General features: G+C 51.0%; 1 protein-coding gene across 1 annotated transcript in view; it reads right to left on the bottom strand.

Annotated features, from left to right (window-relative positions):
* Positions 1-6170: 6170 nt before the first annotated feature.
* Positions 6171-15684, bottom strand: part of CELF6 (CUGBP Elav-like family member 6) — a 90584-nt gene continuing 81070 nt past the window's right edge. The window contains exon 13 of the mRNA XM_075007278.1: positions 6171-6227. The gene's annotated coding sequence lies outside the window, so the exon portion shown is untranslated. The remainder of the gene's footprint in view (positions 6228-15684) is intronic.

Raw genomic sequence — 15684 nt, 5'->3', positions numbered from 1 at the left:
TACCCTACAGCTCCAGTGATCTAAATTCCCACCCACTGGACCACTGGTGCCTCGGCTACTGCTTGCCACTTATCCTTTCAGGCTTCCAGTCTAGACTAGTCAGGTTCTTAACTCTGTGCCCCGCCTTGCAGTAGCTGAATGCCTATTTGATGTTGGCCAAGCCATTAAGATTAAAGTCCTACGAAGGTCTTGCTTTTACTCACTCCAGAGTGACAGGCCAGGCAAGCTTTATGTCTCTGAGCTCTAATACTCAGGATGGCTAAACAAGAGCTGCAGCGCATACACCTCTTTGGTCTCCTCTGTCTGTGGCTTGATCCCAACCGTTGGCCATGCCAGCAAAGCTGATCTCCCATTGCTCTAACATCACCGTTCCAGTTACCCAAAGGTCAGTTTGTGGCCTCCAGTCTTCTGGGGCAGCTAAGGCACCTCTCCCATCCCAAACAAGCCTGCCTTGAAATACTGACTCACTTTGCCTTCTTCATGTGCCAACCATTCCGCACTCTGAGTTGGCGGCTGAGTCAGAAGGCTCTGGGGTTACTTCTCTGTTACCCTGCATCACTTGCTGCCATTGGTGCTGGCACCAAGTGGCTACAAGATGCACCAGTTCTGCTCTGGGAGAGTCCTACGCTCTCCTGAAACAGGTGTAAATGATGACCCAGGTTGCAAAACGCAGGCTAATCAGGGCCTCTGTCCAGCGGGTGCTTTCTTTGCCTGAACTGAGACTTCCAACTGCCCATCATCATTAAAAGGAAACCTGGGTCTGTGTGACACAGCACAAATTAAGACTACTCAAGATCTCCCATCAGCTGCACCTTGGCCCTTAAGCCAAGGCCGCCTTTTTTTCAGTAGCTGATAACAGAGCACGCTTTGCTTTCTAAAATTGGCCTATAGCTTCCCTGGGCAAGGCAGTTTCTTTATGCAGAGTGTATGGGGAGCTAAGCCATCAAAACCTCAGCACGGACGAGCGAACGAACAGACTGAGCACTCAAAACACCACTTTTTGCAACTAGGCAGAAGGGAGCAGGTGGCTGAATCTCCCTGACCTCTTAGCAAAAACCGAGTCCGGGAGGCAGCTGGAACAGGGTTATTGAACCTAACAGGCCCCATGGTCACCATAGCGCTTATTGGTCATTGTGGTGTGAATATCATCTCTGCTGTATGGGTTTTCTTTTTTTTTTTCTTTCTTTCCTTTTTTTAAAAAAAAGTCAATTTCACAGGATCACTAAAGTCGATTGTCTTTTTTTGTTTTCAAATGGAGAGTTACCCTACGTTAAATGCGAACGGTCTACAAACGCATTCTGCTCTAAACCACTAGGAAATGTAACAATGAATCACAGAAAGAGGAGTCCAGTGGCCAAGTGACCGAACCCGGGCGTGTCGGCTGTGAAGGGCAGCTAGCCACAGCTGGTCTCTCCACATGCCTTGTCCATTCTGCACCCTGCTTGGCTGGGCATTATCTGACTTCCCTCTCAGACCTCCTCTCCTCCTCTCATGGGCCACCAGTATCGACAGCCCTCCTGTTGCAAAGCGACTGGTCTGTGGGGCACGGAGGACAGATGTGAGTGAAGTTATACCAGTGCAGCTCAGAGCAGGATCTGGCCCTTGGTTAATACCGCTCAAGGGACACCAAGCCCCCCTCCCTTGTGGGGTATCTGCAGACAGCAGCAAGCCCAGCGAAAGTGTGAGTGGCCAGGAGTGGATGGTGGTGTGATGGGGGGAGGTGGTGAGCATTGTTCCTCAACCCAGTGACTCCAGAACAACTCTCAGAGCCTGTGACTGGGGGGCAGGAGATGCCTCAAGAGATGCACAGAGACAAGGTGGGTTTGGAGACATTCCGGGATTTCTGACAGCATGTACTTGCCATAGGAGGGTGTGGGCGCTGAGATCTGCAGGCTGCCGCATGCTGGCGTTAGGAGCTCTGGTTTAGGTTGCTTCCACCAACGTTTGCTCAACCAGCGCCAGTCTCAGCAGATATGTGAGCAGACGGGATGCCTGATCCCCCACCTGCACTTTCAGAGCCGCTCCTGGTGCCTGGGTGGGGTCAGCCTGCATCAGATGCCTAAGCCAGTATACGTTAGTCAGTGGCAGAGCTGCAGTGGGCGGGCTGGCTGGCTCCTGCTCCCAGAGAGAGGGACCAGAGCCCAGATTAGTTCAGTGTTCTTGATGCAGGCAGGTTCTTGCAGCCGAGGTCATTACACTAGTATCTCGACAGGCTTCGCGTGATGCACCCCAGCGCGGCAACCAGTATGTGCTCCATAGAGAAAAATAAGACTAATATGTCTCATGTCTACAGAGCCAGCTGTGCAAAGATTGCAGGCACCCCCGAACTATGCCTCACGATGGCTCCTCGGAGTGACACAGCCAGTGCTATTCCTGCTCTAAAACTGCCGCAGAGCAGGTGAAGTAGCTTTAAATAACGCTTTTATCCCAGCCCGTGAATCGGCAGCAATGTCAGGAACGGAGGCCGAGGCCCACTGGCCAGTCCTCTGCATGAACCATGCAGTGCCTGTACAGCACCCTTCCTTGCACCCCCTCCTCTTCCTTCCTACCTCGCTGCGAACAACCCTGGTTTGAGACAGAGGGCTCGGCTACACTCGTGGGTTTTAGCAGAAAAAACCCCTTTTTGGGGGGGAAAAAAAAGTGGAACATTTGCACTGCCCTGCATGAAATGTCAAGGTAGGCGGGCTTTGCTGTCAAAACAATAACTTCCGCTCTGCAAACGGCTTTTGTCGGCCCCTTTCGAACAAAGTGCAGCTGGTATTGGCTCCTGTGAAGGCTCCTTTTGCAGGGCTGTGACTGTGGACTGCGGCTGGAAAGGCGAACACTCCGTTTCCCAGTGCTGTGACTGCGTGAATGTGATTTTTCGACTTTATTTATTTTAACCTTGGGCTGGCGAAAAAAAACCCATGCAGTGTAGACACAGCCAGAGCCTCAGTTAGTTCTAAATAAATAATGTTAGAGAACAAGTAGCAATGGCCAGAGCATCTGGTGCCCAGCAGCTGCTCCCATACACAGCACGGTAATTAACACCTCTTAAAACCCCACTCTGTCCAAGAGGCAGTGAATTCAAGTAAATGCTCTGGTCATATAAGGTGAGCAGGTCTGCAAACAGTTCCATGTCCAGAATTTGGCTGGCAGGTGATGGAGTCAGTGGCGTTGCAATTGGTTACCCATGCCCTATGAGTAACAACACCAGACGGGTTACTGCATGTCAAGGCCACGCTGCTTGGCAGCTTCCCCGCACTCTGGTGATGCTCGCAGGGAATGGCAGGCATTCTGTGCAATGGATGCTCATAGACACTGATGTGGGACAGCATCAGGGATGCAGCCACAGGGAATGGGGGTCATTTTTGTGGCTTCAGATGTGCTCTCCTCTCCCACGAGCTGACTCTGTGGGGCTGGCTTGAGATCCCGAATCCCCGCCTTCTCTTTCGTAAGCCGTATGCTGGCTCTGTCTGCGTAGGAGGTAGGGTCAGGCCCAGGGGAAGGCACAGACTAGTGCCTGGGCAGAAACATGTGCTGTGCCGGAATGGAAGGAAAAAGCAGTGGCAGATGTGTGAAGAAATTAAAAGCAAAGAGCTCCTGGCCTGCTTCTCCATCCAACGGGTGATACGGCCTGGCCCCTTTAAGGTCCCACAGGAGATATGGTCTGGCCCTTTAAGGTCCCCTCTGTCCTATTTGGGAGCTTCTGCTTTGCAGGGTGAATTCCACCGACTACCAGTGAGCACCTGTTACAAAGGGACTCTCCCTCCCTGCAGGACATGAGAGTTTCAAAGGGCCGTGGCTGCACACTGACTGTTCCCATGGCTGGGGAGGAGGGGTGTGAATGTTCAGCCATCCTGGAGAACATCAAAGAGGAGAAGGAAAGGGACGGGTGAGACAAGAGTGATGGACAGCATGGAGGTGTATACACATTTATGGACAGGGGAGCATCGCTGCTTCTACCATTCTGCCAAATTATTCTGCTCCATACAGGAATCCCTGAGCCAGACTGATCTTCTGGCCTTCCATTGCAGAGGTGAAACCAGGAGCCCCTGCAAGTCAAAGGTGAAACACCCATTGATTCCAGTGCAGCCAAACTTGCATTCTATGACTATAACTCTCTAAGACGCTCAAAATCTGACCTCTCCCCGAGGTGGCGGGTCTTGCCAAGGTTTTCCTCTCGCTCTAGTTTTATTTTTTGTATGTAGCCAAGTGGCTGGGCTTTTTTATTCTGGCCATGGGAAGTGGGGAAAGATGAAGGTTTGCTTGCAGGAGGAAGAGCTGGACTTGATTGCATCTCGAGTCCTTCCAGCCTAAACTTTCTCTGATACCTTAGGGGTGAATTTAGCCTTTGTTTCAACTCGATGGGCCAGAGCACAGTCTGGTCCACTATTTGAAGTAATGGCTGGCTTCTTGCACTGCCTGGCTGAGCTTGAATGATACCTTTGGACACATGCAGTGATCAGCTGGTGGAAAAGATGTAGACCATGATGCAAATATCTGGCCTGGAGCAAATCTGCTCTTCTGACAGGAACTCTAGAGAAGTGACGTGGGATGGGTGGTAAAGAAAATCTTCTGTTTCTACCTTGAGACGTGCAAGCACAGGAAGGGGAGATGGGCAGTTCACAGAGACTGGGCATAGTCTGAGATAGCCTTAGGCCGGAGCATCAGGTATTGTGTGTCACATCTGTCACTCTGCCGCCTACGAAGCACATGCTGATGGGCTATGCCCTGGTAATGCAGTGACCTTAGCAAGGGATGCCCTGGTGTAACAGAGTTGGATTTGGATGGACAACAATATAGCCTTGTATTGCCTCTTGCACACAGTGTAAAGGAGAGGCTGTGGATGTCACATTAGTCTCAGGAGCTAGCAAAGGTGGCAGGTGGCCCATTTCTCATCTCTTTCTCAACAGTGGGGTGGGGTGACATTCATCAACCCCCCATCATTTTTTGTCACAAAGGGAGTTGAATCAAAATCGAAATGTTTAGTGAAAAGAGATTAAGTTGGATGGAATTCACAAGTTCATAAGGCCTAAAAAAAAAAAAATGAAAACTTCCCTTCACAATGAACATCTTCACTGGGTTTAATTTTTTTTCCTTCAGAAAACCCCGGATCTTCCAGGAACGATTGCAAATGGAATGACTTTCTTCCCCGTCCGTGGTGGAGGTAAACTTTTGTCTTTCGCCCACCTCTGCCAACAATCCGAGAGCTGTTGTTCTATTTTTTTGCCCAGAATAGGAGAGGGGTGAGAGAAAAAGGTGCCATGACAGCCTGGGAAAAACGCCAAAGCAATCCAAGCCCCGTGACTTCCCCAGCCTATGCGGTCACTGGGCCACTGGAAATACACTGCACAGTAAACAAAGCTCTTTCGAGTATCCCTTGTTCTCTTTACAACATTGCAGCTTTTGCATGATACTTTTACCTTTTTTCTTTGTTTTTTTTTTAAATTAATTTATTTATATATATATTTAAAAAAGCAGTAGTCCTTTGGTCCCTAAACTCTAAGGAATGATATGACTTTGAAAGAAGTAAATCCTATGTCCCTGTGCCAGTGACAAGCAAGGAGAGGAGCACATCCCCCTCCCTGCTCCAAGGTGTGTGTGTGTGTATATATATATATATATTTGTCTATATATATATATATGTATATATAAAATGTATTTATATATCTCTTCTATAAGTCCAACATCTGCTCAGCCTTTGATTTCCCCTTTTTCCAGAGATATGGAAAAAATGAATTTCTCTTTCCCTTTTAAAACAAAGCACTATCCAGGTGAAACATACAAGCCTGGTCCAATCCCACTGACTTTGGTTTATATCCGTTTGCATCCTCGTTCCTAGTCCCGCTTTTGAAACCTGTAGCAGCAAAGGCGCGCCTTGAAAGGGTCGGGCTCATCCTCATTAACAAGTGGTCCTAGCTCACAATCCTAGGTTGATTTGTGTTTCCTTTCAAGAATCCCACCTCTCTCCCGGTGAGGCACTCACAGTCTTCTCAGCTGCCACCATTTAATAGTCTTACTCAGCAAGTACCTTCGCCTGGTTGTCTTTTCTCCTCCATCATTGGGTCTTTTGCTTTCTTGTTAAGAAACCAAGAAGACCGATTTGAACATTACAAAAGAAGATAAAACTGCAATGGCTCTCTGTGTCGCCAGCATTTCTTCTCTTCCTCCATGATGTGTTGCAAAGAAAGAGAGTTACGAGTTCGGATCCTTCATACTCTTCATATACCTGCAGGGCATCCAACCTGCAAGACAACAGAGGGCACATTACAGGCTCCTGGCTTTCCAAAGCCTCTTGGAGCATACAATGCCCAAGAACCTGCTAAGAACAGCTTTAATGTTGGGTGACTTTAAGGGCTTGGGAAACAGAGGAAGGGACATAGTCATATGTTGTGGACGGGAAGAGTTACGCAAATTTCTTTCTTTCACATACTTCTGCCAAGGCACCTCCATTCTGTCCTGCCACTCCGCCACCCTTCCACCAGCTCTGTCAACGTGTCTTTATCATCCACTGCACTACACACGCTTACTCTGGTGTCCTGGTTTCCCCTCATGCAGCTCTGCCTGTGACCCTCAGATCTGGCTGGCAGCTTCCTCTCCATACAGCTCTGTTAATGAATACATCTCAGCCTTCTTCTACTTCAGTCCTAGGTCCTCTCCAAATTCTCTCAGTGCACCTGGATCCTGACCTGGAGCTGACTCTGCTATTTCAGTCTGGACTGTCTTTATATTCAATAGCACACAGTGGTTTTGCAGTTTGGAGGAACTACCATTAGAGCCTCTGAATGTATTTCCAGTTGAACTGAACCTCAACTTGAGTCTAAGACCTCAATAAAAAGGCCAAGGCACCTTTAAATTTCCCAGGGTTCCCATGAGCTCATTCAGTGGCATGGAGGAGCATTGGTGAGATACACACGCCCATCAGCTGGGCCACTGAGCCATTAAAGTCACTGCAAAATGCTCAGCAGAAAGAGAACTTCAGTGGTCTGACCCCACTGAAATCTGGGCCATTTCAGCTAAGAATTGTGTCCTAACTTTGAAATCCGATCTGGCTCTTTGACACTGAGAGTCTGGGTGGAGCCCTGCAAACCCACCTTATCTGTAGCTCATGTTGTGGATATTGCTGCCGATGCAGATTTTGTATCTGAGGGTGTGTGGCTAGCTGCTTTATAGCCATAGGTATTGGCATCTGCAGATGTCGAGGCACATATGCACGCATCATTTTTGCAGACAGACGTGGGTACAAACTTTGTATCTGTGCTGGGCTCACAGTATAGGCTTCCTAGCTTTGCAGAATCCCCAAGACTGCCAGCTCTGTCTCCTCTTTCGAAAGGGTCTGATGTCCTGATGGAAGGGAGCAGAATGCCACCGGCTGACCCCAAGGTGAGTTATTAGTCCTCCTGGGTTAGGGGATGGGAGTGAAGCACCTATTATGTATTCTTTTGAGAACCCCACCTCAGTCTTTCCTGACAACTCAGACTCTCCCGTCCCAGCATTGCTTTCTGCTAGTTGACGCTGAATTACCCCTTGGATGGGAGGAGAAGGACTATGCAGCAAGGAAATACAAGATTTCAGTTATGACTCAGGGGCAGCTACACTTACTGAAAGAGTGACGCAGCGGTGGTCGATCTCCTGGGGTTTGATTTAGTGTGCGTGGTGAGGCTGCACGAAATCGAACCATCAGGGCTCCACCACCGACCCTGGTACTCCTCGCGACAGTGAGGAGTGAGGGAAGTCAACGGGAGATTTTCTCCCATCGACCTCCCACTGAGGGGAAGGCACGACAAATTGTACATAGCTGGAGTTGTGTATCTTAAATTGATTTTTCATCGTAGTGTAGACCTGGCCTCACAGTGAGCAAACCAGACTGCTGAAGGGTTAATGGGCAGGATAGGCACAAGGGCTTTTTTACCTGCACTACAATGTTTTTGAGACTACATTTTGCAAATTACAAAAGGGAGAAGACTATAAAATAAAACCTTTGCTCCTTGTCTCAGCTGAAATAAGACAAAAGCACCTTTTTCAGAAATGCTGTTGGAACCAAGAGTGATTCAACAACAATCATAACAGTTCCCCAGTCATCATGGTCACGCAGTGAATGCTGGTGAAACACAAGCACAATTCTTACATTACAACAGAGAGAAAAGAGGAGAGGGCAGGCGAGAAGATGGAGTTCAGGGGAGAGGCGGGAGTCAAGATTCACAACTAATCAAGACTGACCAATCAGCACTCCAAAAACTATCCACCAGGGGCTTCACTACGGCACTTCACAATCGCCAAAAGAAAAGCACTAGTACAGAAAAAATAAAGGTATAGAAATAGAGATAGAGAAAACTCAACGTCAAATCATGCAACGAGGTTACAACCAGCCACATGGCATCATCGCAGGGGACGATGACAACATGAGTTAGTCACTTACAGTTTCGGTTTATTTGGGAGAGAGAGTTTTGGTTTGGGTCTCCCACAACAGCTAGAGGGTTGCTAGGCAACTGTGGGGCCATCTTGGAGCAATGATTGGCCTGGTCGGGTTAGGTACAGGAGTGGTGGGGTTGGAGGAAACAAAACATAAAGAAAAGATGAATTGGTTTGATGGAGTTTTTCAATTGCATTTTGAGTTTTGGTTGCTCAAGAACAGCACATGGACTTGCGGACTAATGGTCTGAGCTCCTCTTGCACCGTTCCCTGGGAGAATCACACAATGCTTTCCACATTAAAGACACCTCACCCTCAAAGGACCCAGAGGTGGGTCCGTGTGACTGTCCCCACTGTCAGAGCTAACAGAATAAGTCACCAACAATATCTTAGCTGATGAAGTTTGTTTCTTTCTCTGCCGGTGGAATCGTTGTGACCAGCTGGATATATTCAATAGTTGGATTTAGTCTGCACTTACTTTTTGGAACATTTTACTCTTAGGATTGATCACAGTTATACACTTCTTGAGCTGTGATGCTCAGCTGTGATGGGTTAGATAAGCTACCAGGGATAAATTCTCTCCATTGACTGGGTGTGAGCCAGCAAACCCACCTGAATGGACAATGTGAGTGTGCAAATTTGAAATTTGGCAGCCACGGACACTCATATATGTGACTTTGAAATTCACTGAGAATAACATCTTTGCTTCTTTTTTTTTTCATTATTTGCTTTGATCTGCCCATTGAGATGGAAACTGAGACATAAAGGTGGCAAGTGAATTGCCACTTTTATTGGCCACACAATGAAACAGAGCTGGGACCGGCCACTAGAGCCATTCCCTCTAGCCATTAGACAATGTTTCACAGCTTACATAGCAGCACGTGGCAGGAAAAATGGAATGCGTTCGGCTAGTGCTCCAAACGAAAGGAAGACGAGGCGACACTAGTCATGTGCATGAAGTGGATGGCAAAGGAAGACCAAGTTTGCACATTCTGTCTCTACTCTACCAGGAAACTTTGCTAGACACTTGGCAAAATGCTTATGGAGAAACTGCCCAGTCACCTGCGAGACTTGCTCCTCACCTCTGCACTAGACTGAATGGGACCATCAGGAATGGCTGTCCTTGAATAGGCTGCTCCCTCATATGAAAAATCAGTTCTAGGCTGTCTCACCCCTCTGCTCCTCTTAACCCAGACGCGAAGACCATGGTGCACCAATTCCAAGCTCCTAGGGAAGTGGCCAGGCTCAAGGTGGAACACTGAATGCTGTCATGTACAGGCCACCACTTCCTATTTTAGACCCCCCAGCACAGATACTGGAACTAGGGGGCTGGGCGGGCTGCTGGAGCCCCTGGCTGGAAGTGGTTTCCATCACATACCAAGTTTACACTTTGATTCCATGGCTTTCAGCATCCTCACTATACAACATTTCCTAGTGCCCCCGCCCACAGATACACTGTGATTCCCTCGGCAGGGCTGCCATGGCTGCCGAGAAGTTGGTGAGGATGCAAGGAGCCATAGCTCACATGAATGGGACTACCTTGTGGCTGATTTCCACACAGAACCTTCATATTAAACAGCTGAAGCCTCTCATGACATCTTGGTTGGTCTGTAACCTTGGAGTAGGCGAGGGTTGAAAGCTAAGTGTTGTGACATTCCTGGGGACCTGGCCACAGCATCTGATGCATCACAGATCCCTCCAGGGGAATGGCTGGTTCACCATCCAGAGCACCTTGGCTTATCTTCCTTCCTCTCCGGGCTGGGGTTCCAACAGTGGCCTCACGTATAAAACTACCTGCCAATCATCATCAGGTAACCTTCCCCGGGAAGGCCAGGGAGCAGTGAGAGGAGTGTTATAGCTAACGAGTTCCCATGCCCAGGAGTCCCTCACCCAAGCTGCTGAGCTGACCAGAGACCTCAGTGGAGGGCGCGCCGACAAGCTATCCCATCCCTGCTGTGCCATTCGGGAAAGGCGGCCATGTCTCTGCTGGAGCGGAAGTGAGGACAGCATGAGGCAGAAGCCATTTGCCAGCTGGAGGAGCCATTTGTGTGCAGGAAGAATGGTCTTCCCTGCACTGCAGCCCCAAAGAACTGGTGTGACATCCCTCTTGCAGCCCAGCCTGGACTGCCAGGAACTTCTCTGCAACGCCTGGAGCTGTTCAGTCCCCATCTCCCATGGTGAAGGCGCAGTGTCACTCCCCTCTGGAGAGGTGGGAGAGGGAGCCTTCAGCCTTTGCTGCACCATGTGGCTCTTCCAATTCCTCCTATTCTTTTTCCTCTTCCTCAGACTCCAAGGATCATCTGCCAGGCTTGTGAGGAGACAATTGCCCTGGGGCCCTGCAGCAGAAGCAGCTAGTCTGTCATGGCTCTAGCAGCTAAGAAACCAATACGCTTTGGGACACAGCTTCATGCATCTCCAAACACGTAACTTAGCTCTCTGGCTTGAGCTACCAGTGGCACGTCAATTGCTATGGTGCCGCTGAGCTGCAGAATGGCTTGGAGACATGCCTACAGCAGCAGGGATGGCACTGGGAGCAGCTGGAATCACTGACTCCTGCCCTGAACGAGGCAATCTCTGGGAGGTTGGACCTGTGGCCTGGTGATGGCCGGGCTTGCCTTGCCATGCAAAGGCCTGAGGGTTGGCAGAGACCATACTCCATAGCTAGCAGAATTTGCACCACATGGAGCTCTGTGAGATGCTTCCATGAAACAAGGAAGAGGAGGGACAGAGCCCGGGGGCAAGGTTCGGGGCTACAGCAAAGGGGAGAGGAGAAGAGTTTCACCATGGCAAAAACATACACAGCCCTCCAGCAAACGACCCCAAACTGAGGTGTGTTTGAATTGCTCTAGTCACATTTTCTCTCTGGCTTTCCACCAGGCCTGAGCAAAAATGCCGGCAGCCCATGAGGAACCCACCCTCACTGCATTTCCTGCGCAGGCAATGACACAGACTGGACCTGGGGGCCCAAGTGGGTCTCGTTCACTTCCAGGAGGTGATTTGGGCTGATACAGAGGACATGGCCCCATGAGAGGGCACGTGAGGACATGACCCTCCCCGAGAGGGCATGTGGGGACATGGCAGCCCCATGTGGGCAGGCAGATCCTTTGGCACAGGTGGGAGGAGCCCAGGGTCTCCTCTGCACACAGCGGTGAATGGGAAGGACAAGAGAGTGATTCCTCCAAGAACCTCTTTAAAAACGCCGCTTTGGTGTCTGCGCAAATGGCTGACCAGTCCCCACAAGCTGGCCTCCCTCCCACCTTAGGCCAAAGGCGCTGAGCCAAGTGCCCAGAGCCGCGTGCAGTCATGCTGGACACAGAACTAAGACCGTGCTGTGAGGTTCCATGTCATCACCCTGCTCTTGGCCGGGCTCTGGCTTGGGAGGGACCCTGGCCCAGCCTGCCCACCCGCTCTCCTTGACTGTGTGGGTGAATGTCAGCCGGAACCTCACCTGCCAGCCGCCTGTTGTGGGCATTGCTGCCTGTGCATCACAGCCAAAGTCTACCCAGTCAGCTGGTCACATGGCTCATGAGATATTTGCTACTCTTCCCTGCTCGGATGAGCAAACTCTTGGGGCTACATTCCTGGTGTGAGCACAAGTTTGAAATGGACTGTTTGTCTCTATTCCCTGTAGCTGTCCTGTGCTCCTGCCCGCAAGCTCACTGGCAAGACTAGCTCCAGCACGTCAATGCAACATGGGCACAAACAGAGCTGAGTCAATTTGTTTGAACAGTCCAATGAATTTGGGGGAATACTTGGTTGCTGTATTCGCCCAGCTACGAGGATTCAATGCCAAGAGAGGCCCAGCAGCTCTGCCCTGACACGGCACACAAGGAACCAACTCATCCAATTGTAGGTTGTAGTCCCCCAGCAGGGTGACCTGGGTGTTTTAAGAGAAATTGGCAAGCGTATGATGAGAACCGTGTAACCAGACGAAGGAGCAGTAGGAATCTAAATCAAGAACATGACTTTTCTGGAGCTAGAATTTGCCCAGGATGATGGGGTTCATGCCCTTACTCTTGAGATGCAGGGAGCTGGAACCTCACCAGGTGGGAGGTGCAGTTTGGATATTAGGAAAGCCTATTTGCCCAGGAGGTTGGCGAAGCACTGGAATGCGTTACCGAGACAGTGGGTTGGAATCTCCATCCCTGGAGGTTCTTAAGTCCAGGCTTGACATGGTCCTGGCTGGGATCTTTTAGCTGGGGTTGATCCTGCTTTGGGCAGGGGCTGGACTCTGAGGTCCCTTCCAGCCCCAGGATTCTATGGTACTTGTATGTCAGCTCTGGGAAATGCTACACCCTCACCAGCCCTGCGCTCGCTGAGCCCAGGTGCGGCAGTGCCCCATCCAGAAAGGGTTTCCATGATAGGTAGGATTCACAGCTTGGCTCACTATGAAAACTGCTCCTGGGTGAGGGGGCTGGTGCTGTGCTCGCTGAGTGAGAACCCTTCCGACGCAGTGTCCCCCTCATTGTGCAGCACCTCGCTTTGCTAGGCCGGCCTGGCCCTGGGTAGTGTCTGAGCTCTCAGACCCAGGTCTCATGCACCAGGACAAGAAGAGAAACGATGGGGACCACGGCAAGGGAACCAAAGGGCAGGAGGTCGAGTCTGTGCTGGGAGAGCAGCAGGTACGTGATGGAGCAGCACACCTGACTGGTGACGAGTTTGCTTCTGTCTCCAGGTGACGTGTCACCACCGGCTGCCCGGGAGTCACTGCAGTTGTTCTGAGGAGGCAAGTGGTCTAATGGCAGCACAAACCAAACGGCTCTGGCTTACTGGGGATTCCCAAGAGCAGCCCTCGTTTGGCACACCAGAGGCACTTCCCGGCACCACCAGCTCTGCCCCCTACCAGCAGACAAGAAAGGCCAGTGCAGCTATGGCCCAGGAAAGGGCAGCAATGCTGAGTCTCACAAGGGCCAGCACACTCACCTTCTGCCAGCTCAGCCCATGGTGGGCGTCAGGGCAGCAGTGACACAGGACAAGAAGAACACTTCACACCCCACAGGGCAAAACCCGGAGGCCCTGGCTGAGTTTTGCAGTTGGAAGCAATGGGAGACGGTCTGAGTAAAGTCCGCATGGAAACCACCAAATAGAGACCACAGCGCTATCCCGCTGAGGATCCCAAAGCACTCTCCCAGGTAAGCCTGTCTAGGGCAGGGGAGGGACCCACGTGGGGTGTGGCCAAGTGTCAACACAGGGGTGTAATATTTGTAAAGGGAAGCGAGACTGGTTTGGGATAGTACCACTGTGCAGGACCCTCAGCAACCAACCATGCTGCTTAGGCTGTTTCTTACAAGCCACTTAAAATGGGAAGCTGCCTGGAACATGAAAATTGAATGCCCTCCTTTGTTTCATCTGAGCTTGTACCAGACAGGACCTGTGCCACACCTGGGGCCAACAGCAAATCCAGCTGCCTACGTGGGGAATTTCTAGCACTAAAAGTGAGTCCTGACAGATCCAGGAGGTGTGGGCCAATGAGCCCCATGTTCAGGGCCATTTTTCAAAGGGCAGCCTCTAAACGCTGCCTGCATCTGCATGCTTCATTTTTTCCATTAGATTGGGTGTAGGGGAAAATGCAGCCTTGTTTCTGCAAACTGAACTGCTGCACAACTACCAGGTGTTTACCTCCATGAGTCCGACGGCACGAAACTCAGCATACAAAATCTTACCCCCAGCCCCACCCAACCTGACCCCTGGCCCCAGGTTCTTGCAGAGATAACTTGAACAAGACAGGCTCCTTGGTGTGGGTCTGCAGACTTCCAGCTGTTAGCAGGCACAGCAGCAAGGCAGGAAAGAGAGGCTGGCAGAGTAATTCAATAGGACATCCAAGAGTCTGGCTTGACTGGAAGACAGCTGCAGGGTATTCCAGCCTCCTGAAAAGTTAGAGCATCTTGGGCAGCATCAAGTCGGCACCATGGGACCAGCAGGAAGTGAAACATCCGATGACATCAATGGTCAGTGATCACGGGACACCGCAAAGCATCCTGACTGATTTCCCTTGTGCAGGGGCAAGAGTGGGAGAACTTCTCTATCCTGCACAACGGTGAGTGCCCACGGCCACAGCATCACGTGGAGGCAGAGATGTTCGGGGGTGGGAAGGTGGGGTCAGAGCTTTCTGTCCCAGAGTGTGGGGTCTCCAGGCCTGCACCTCACCGCAGCCAGACGTGACTCTCACTCAGCAGGGGGAACACGAGGGTTCTCAGACGACAGGGGCACAGCACAGTACAGACTTGTCAGCACAGAAGCCAGACGCTGTCAGTACCATCCATCTCGGGGAGAGCGGCCCAGAGGGGTCCCTGAGCTGGGCCCCAGCTGTCCTTTTGCCCTCTCCAGCCAGACCAGACTGCTCCACTCAGCAGCCCAGTTCCAATTCCAACCAGCCAGACCCCTCCACCTGTCTTCGTCCTGTTTCCGGGGGAAGAAAGCTGTCACCTGGTTGCCCAGGTTACCAAGGTCTTGAGGGCCATTGAGTACGTGTGAGAAGTCATCTTTGGATACACATGCACCATGTTTTCAAGGCGCTCTTGGTAACCTGAAGGACTAGCAATGGGGAGGTGGAGGGGTGGAGGGAGAATAACAGCTGAGATTTTCACCACATCGCGGGACTCCAAGAGTAGGGGATTGAAGAAAACCCTCCGATATCACTGGACTCTTGGTAACACCCTGCGTGCTGGCACTGCTGTGCTTTGTAACATGGACCCAAAACACAACCTCTCTCTGACCCCTGGAAGTGCTGGCTGCAGGGCTTCTGCTTCTGGGCCAGGAATAAAATCCTCCTCCTGATGAGTCCGGCAGCCTTTGGCCCTGCTTCCCCATGGCCAGCCCCCAGTCCTGGGTCCTGAGCTGCAGCCCCTCCCACTTTCCTCCCCATCAAGGCCTCCAGCAGACCTTGCTCCTGAGCTACAACCAGCTCTTGTCTCTGCTGGGAGCTCCCCCACGGCTGGCTGCAGCCCCTCCTGCTATTCCAGTCCTGGGCTTATAAAACACACCTGATCAGCAGCTCCCTTCTCGCTTCTAATCTGAGCCCCTACTTCCCGTCCTTGCATCCCTTGATTGCAGTCCCAGGCCACCACCCACCTCTTGTACCGAATTGTGTAGCACTGCAGATAAGCCCCTGCAAGGGAACACCATTTCTAACCTTGTGTCACCGTGCCCTAGTTCAGGTCCACGTTCTCAGGTCTCCAGAGTGGACAGGGACAGACTGCAGCTCCCTGAACCGAGCCCTTCACTTGTAATTAGCTTTTCAGTTCAGCAGTCTAATTACTCCCCTGTTGCACATTGGCATCTTACACAAGC

This window comes from Carettochelys insculpta, chromosome 12 (assembly GCF_033958435.1).
Source record: "Carettochelys insculpta isolate YL-2023 chromosome 12, ASM3395843v1, whole genome shotgun sequence".
In the NCBI taxonomy this organism is placed as follows: domain Eukaryota; kingdom Metazoa; phylum Chordata; order Testudines; family Carettochelyidae; genus Carettochelys; species Carettochelys insculpta.
This window is presented reverse-complemented; position numbering and strand designations above follow the sequence as displayed.